Below are 6,355 nucleotides of genomic sequence, written 5' to 3' on the forward strand. Positions count from 1 at the left end.
ACTATTGAATACATTATGGCAGTGCACCTTTTTGTACTGCATAACGATCAGCCATTAGTGTATTTTGCAAAGATGCTCAAGTCTTTCATTTGCTTATGTTGTGGTTTAACATCAGCCAGCAGCTAAGCACCACGCAGCTGCTTGCTCACTCCTTCCCCCTCCCAGTGGGATGGGGAGGAGAATTGGAAAAAAAAAAGTAAAACTCACAGGTTGAGGTAAGAATGGTTTAATAAATAAAATCTAATAATAACAAGAACAATAATAAAATTTTATAATAGTCAGGGAAGAAACTGTTCTTCACTAAAGGTAGGATTCATCTCCCTCAACTTTAACTTGTAGGAGCTGTATGAGTTTGTCCATAGTGAACAGAGAAGGAATGGCTTCTTCATGTGAAGACTTCTCTTCTAATGTAGACGGGATGACTTGCCACTGGAGAGAAGAAGTCCTGGCAGCAAGGTCAGACTGGATGTCTCTTTTCTACATAATCAATCTTGGTTAATACCACAATAAATTTCAGCATAGTAGGATCCCTGATGTTTCTTGGTGCTAGCATAACTCCAGTAACATTGTACAAGTTTTGCTTTGGTTAAGTTTTTGTGGTTTGTTTTTTTTTTTTTGTATACTGAAAGATAATATGGAATCCTTTAATGATCCCTGTTTTCCCTTTTTGGTCTCAGCCATTAACAATAATATATGTGCTTTAACTTTCAAAATTTATCAGTGTGAAGTTTAAGTCACTAGTCAGGGGCCAGCCACACTGAATACCTTTAAAATGCAAGCAACCAATGCTTCAAGCTGATAAGGTTGGTTATTCACCTGGGGCTTAGCCCTGCACAGGAATGTCTCTTGACTGCTTATGTGAGACTTTACATTTGTTTTAAAGACAGTCATACAGAAGAGGTTAAAGAGGTTTAGCTCTTTTGGCAGTGGGATGTGGCTTTTTCTGTATCTTCTCCAGGGACTGCAAGGAATCAGAGGTTGTTTCTGAACAATTTTAGATCCCTCCATGTGGTCAGCATGATATCTGCTTAGCTTTTAAAAATTTCAAGGACACAAAATGAACTGATGTCTCTGAAGCAGAGGCTGACAGTGAATACTAGAGATGCAGTCTTCTGCTGCATCTCTTGGAATGCCTGAATCAAACCATGCCCATCTCTATGAGATGAAAGTTCCCAAGCTGAAGTGGCCCCTCGTTCAGGTTGGGGCATTCCCCTTTCCTTTGTAACTTCAACTCAGAAAATGGGCACATGTCTGAATGAAAATTTGTTTTCACAAATGTTTTCTGTAAGTGCCAGGTCTCCAACTAAATTCCCTGGATTTTCTTTCCTTGGAGTAATTTTTGAGAAGAGATTAATAAGCTATTTTATTTGTCAGTTCTAATTTGAGAAGAAAAGTTCATTATGTTTCAAAAAGCAAAGTTCATTATGTTTCACAAGCCTTAGACAGAGCAGACCAGCTCCAGATGATTTTGCATTAATGTCTTGATAGGACTCTGGGAAAGGCTGTTATCCATGCCTACTTAATTTTGAACTCCCCATTTGATCTTACTTTCTCCTAGTTGATTCTCCACAGCTAAGAAAAATGCATAAATACAATTCCCTTTCACTGATCTGAAAATATGTAGGAAGGCCCCTCCAGCACTTTCCTTTCTCTCTGAAGATGGTCTCAGCTTCTCCAGCCTCTCCTGATAACGAAGATTTTCACTGTCTGTAACATCCTCATTTCTGTCCTGCAGTGCACATTCTACATCCTTCTCCATGTACAGTTTTGGTGCTGCAACGACTGTAGCTGCATAGTGCTTCAGGAGGAGTTAGGCAATTACGATAATGGTATCATTTGGGGAAGCTAATAATCAAATCTCTGCTGCAGGAGATTTTTACCTCTTTTTCTTTCAAGTTCTAAGAATTGCAATGACAGCTTGGTCCTGCTTCTAATTTATTCCTTATTCCATTTCACTCTTTTGTTTCTGATGAAACAATCCCTCACAATCTGATATGAGTAAAAGGCAGCACAGTGTCAAAAGGAAGTCCCACGTTTGGCTGCCAAGCAAAAGACAGAATGTACCAGTAGGATGCTGTGCATCAGCAGCGCTTCCAGGAGGCAGGCTTCTTCCAGATCTTGCCCCCAGTGTGTCACTGCTAGAGAGAACACAACCAACATGTTTTAATGAAGAATATTGGCAGTCAGCTGGAAGAGACCATATTTATCCTTTCTGGAACACCATTTGGACTAGCATCATTTTTGCATGCGTAATGGTTGTCGTTCATTACAACAGCAGCGACTGGGCATACCTAGTCTGAGACCATGGTTCCATGGACATTTTTACTGGTGGCTAACTGGATTCCTGCCTACCCTTCCAGCCTTGACTGCTTCAGCCTGCCCCTGCCTCCAATGGTCCCTGTGCAATTCCAGAGAAAAACTGTTGGGTATTGCTTCCTTTTTTTCCCCCCCCATGTGGGTAAATTCAAGCATTCAGTTTCCATTGAGCTCCACAGATAGTATCGACACACCTGGAGGGACTGGGAAAGAGAACAAAGATACAGGAGTGACAAAGAGTGACTGGAGGCAAGAAAATACCCCGGCTGGTTTCACTGCCTAAATACACGTGTGGAATTATCCCTAGAACTACCTCTACACTACCTAGCTGAGTAGCAGCCCTGGTGAACTACAGAGCACAGCAGAGTGTAGTCACCTACATATTTTCTTGGTTTCACAAGTGGGCTCCGCAGTGCACACGGTATTGGTACCATGACGACACTGCCTGTGGTACCTGGAATAGCTAGTTTAAATATAGCCTATACATGGTCTCAGTGAGCTCTGGTCTGTGCAGACATACAGCAAGACATAATTACAGACTATCCAAATCCAAAGTTAATCACTATGTTAGGGATGCCTTTCTTTCACTTCCACAGTCCCTTTTACAGTTATATCTGGGTCCTGTTGTCTTCAATCTGCTTGTTTTCAAAACACTGCTGCAGGACAGGGAAGCAGCCCTGTCGGTGTCCTGTGGAGTGAGATCTGAGAAGCACCTTGGAGACTTGTCTATTTTGCAAGCAACAAGAATCACTTGGGCCTTTACTGCTCCCAACTGTTTGGGGGCAGCCATCAGTGCCACGGCAGAGCTGATGGGCCGTGTGGCTCTTCATCCTTCGGCACAACGCTGGGTGCCTTCACTTAAACCACCGGTGAGGGTGGCCCAAGCCATTCTGACTTGCATGAAAAGTGGACGGGGAACAGAAGTATCTTCTGTCCTGCAGCCTGGGCTAGAGGGGTAACAGCCTCCAACTAGCAAGTGCTGGTGGCCACTGTGGGGTGAAGGACTGTCCTGAAATGCCAGACACAGGGAGGTTCACTCTAGGAGTTTGTGGTGGAGCAGAATGTTGATGGTAATACATGTCATCCTCAATCACTAAGCATCCTCTCTCCCTCAAGAAAATTAGCCTTCCTTCTGAAACCCTTGTCAATGTTGTAATTATGAAAGTACAGGTACTTTAAATGCAGTTAAGTAAATGTGCAAGTAGCGGCGGTTTTGTACTTTAAAAGCTCTGCCTGTATTTATATAATTGGGTTATAATCATAGAGGAGGAACTGAAAACCTCACCCTGCAGTGATGGAAATGTCAGAGGTCCCCTCACCCCCACATCTGCCAGATGAATTGTGCAGGCCATGGAGCACACTATGAACAAGCTATGAGAACTCTGCTTTTAAAACATTATGTTTTGGGGTTTTTTTAAGATTAAGTCACTTTGCAGATCCAATTCAGAGTTTGCTGCACATGTTATATTGACAGCCCTTGCTTTGGGTTAACCAGTATGTAGTGAGATGTGCAGCTGGAATATTGACAACCCCATAAATGAGGTTTGTGACTATCTACATGGCTGTAGCAGTATAAGGCTTAATCTTTATCAAGTCCATTGAATTTGACGGAAGAAGAAATGCCACTTTTTGTTAACTGTGAGATAGAAGCCAATGTTTAAATTTTAGAAGATTGACCTCTGAGATATGCTGAAGTGATCTTCTTTTCAGGGGGCACTGCGCATTTATCCTTGTCTGGGAGGAGAAACTGAGCAAGTAGGGTTGGAGGCCCCAGAGTCACGGGAGAGTGGGAGCGTGTGGGGTGGCCCGGGAGGTCAGCAGCAGGGGCAGAGCTGCTCCCACTGGTGGAGATTCTCTTCAGTAACTGGGCAGGGACTGAAAGTACAGAGGCAAGATTATGTAGTGGGGATGTTTCCTCACAAAGGAGTCTGGGGTATCTCTGTTGCATCCTTCCCACCTCTTGTATTGCTGTACTATAGAAGGATTAACCTCATGAAGTCTCTTATGGCCTGGAGAAACTTCAAAATTCCTGAAGCATGGGCCAAAGAATAGTCACTCTCCACCCTCGGTGGTTGTGTTCAGGTTAGAGTTCGCCTGCTGTGAATGTACCTTTTTTTAAAATCTTTTTTACTTTGTTACAATTTAACAACAACCATTTAAATTTATTTATTGCACAAGTAGGTGCTGAGCGGTGCAGCTACTTCTGCTGGTATAGTCTTTACATCACAACTTGAAGCTATGTAAAGGAATGTGCAAGCTCTTTGGACTGGTCCTTCTTTTTATTCCTATTTAGAAGTGGAAAAATAGGCAGGGACAACAAAGAACAAATTTAATTTTCCTTCTTAAACCCTGCCAGTTTGAACAATCTTTTGCCGAGTTTCCTGATGTGGCTATTCGCATTCTTTTGTGAATTCAGACTGGCTGTTAGCAGCCTCCAAATAAAACATGGTTATATGGAGATTTACCTTGGCCCTGTTCTTGCTTGGCGACATGAGACGCAGAGCAGCCAACTGGTTCAGCTCATGCTGCATGTCCTCTTCCAGAAACTGCTTCCTGTACAAGCTCGCTGCTGTCCAAATTAATGGGACTGTTGCTTTAGCTCAAGATGTAGGAGATTTTGTTCTGGTGTTTGTGTCAGCAATCAGTGAAGTCAGGAAACTGCCTTTACAGAGCATTCAAAAGCCCTTTTATTCTGAAAGAATCAAATCCAGGCTTCTGTTAAATGCAGTAAAGGCTGCCATCATTAAAACATTGAGGCTGCAAGTTTGGCCACAAAAATGTTACAGCAGTGCAGTTGGTATTCAGTCCTTTCTGTCAGCATTGCCAAGCCTGGCTTTTATTTATTTATTTATTAATTTTCACAAGTCTCATGTCTTTCACACATTCCATAAAGCCTCAGTGTTTACAGGCATCTTACTCATCTGAGAATCTCAGCTTCCAGTTTTTAAAGATCTGCTACTAGCCCTTGTGGACAGAGAGGAAGCATGAAGGTGTGATAAGGCTGATCCTCACAGGCAAAACCAGAAGGCTCGTAAAACCCCACATTTTTAAAGTCAAATCATGATTTTTTTAAGAGGATCTCATGAACTTGGGCTCCCATTTATGTGTCTCAAGTGCCTGGCACAGTCTGTACTAACGATCGCCTGGGTCAGGCCATGATTTGAGTGCAGAACTGCTGTTACATACAGAGAGCCAGAGTGCACTGCAGCACTCGGATGGACTGGGCGAGGAATCCTCTTTCCATTTATTATATTCCTGTTTTAACTTCATGGCCCAAGCATTGCCTTGTGCGCTCTGTTTACTGTGTGTTTCATAAAGGCCAGAGGACTCATCCTGTTGCTCTGAAACTGCTTAGCCCATCTTTGGCTGGATTTACTGTACAGGAAGAACAAACGGTTGCTTAGGAAAGCACTGTATTTAATGAGAGCACTGGGCTGAACTTTTTTCAAACAAACAAATAAAAGCCAGCAACTCTCAGTTTGGCACAGACTTTGCCGTTTTGTTTGTTGCATTACCCCATTGTCTTTTTTTTTTTTTTTTTTTAATTTCTTTGTTATAGCGTTTCACAACCCATGGCCTGGATACTGTAATTCCTGGAGGAATGCATAGCATAATGGATACTGCATGGTCACAAAATAGTTCACCTCATGCAAAGCTGTAGCAAAAATGATGCATCATGGCTGTTTCCCAATATTCCCTGCTTCACTGACTTTCTTTTATTTGGAGAAATTCCTTTAGCTTCTCCTCACAGGGGCTGCCCAGTGAAAGGAAGTGTAACCTTTCTCCACCCAGCAACAAAAATGCGATGGTTTTGGAGCACTTCCCATTTCCACGATGTCTCTGTACAGCACAGCGCAGCAGCTGAACGGGCCGGTACCTTCTCCCCCCCCGCTTCAGGCAGAGGATCTGTGGTGCAGGGATGTCAAGCGACGCACAATCGGCAGCGCACGGAGAAACAAACCCTGTTACCTCCGCCGCAGCCCGGGAAGGCCCTGCCAGCAGCTCTGGCTGTAGGAGAAGCTGCTTTGCCAGGCTGCAG

The sequence above is a fragment of the Tyto alba genome, unplaced genomic scaffold, assembly GCF_018691265.1.
Source record: "Tyto alba isolate M040663 unplaced genomic scaffold, T.alba_DEE_v4.0 Super-Scaffold_10, whole genome shotgun sequence".
NCBI lineage: Eukaryota > Metazoa > Chordata > Aves > Strigiformes > Tytonidae > Tyto > Tyto alba.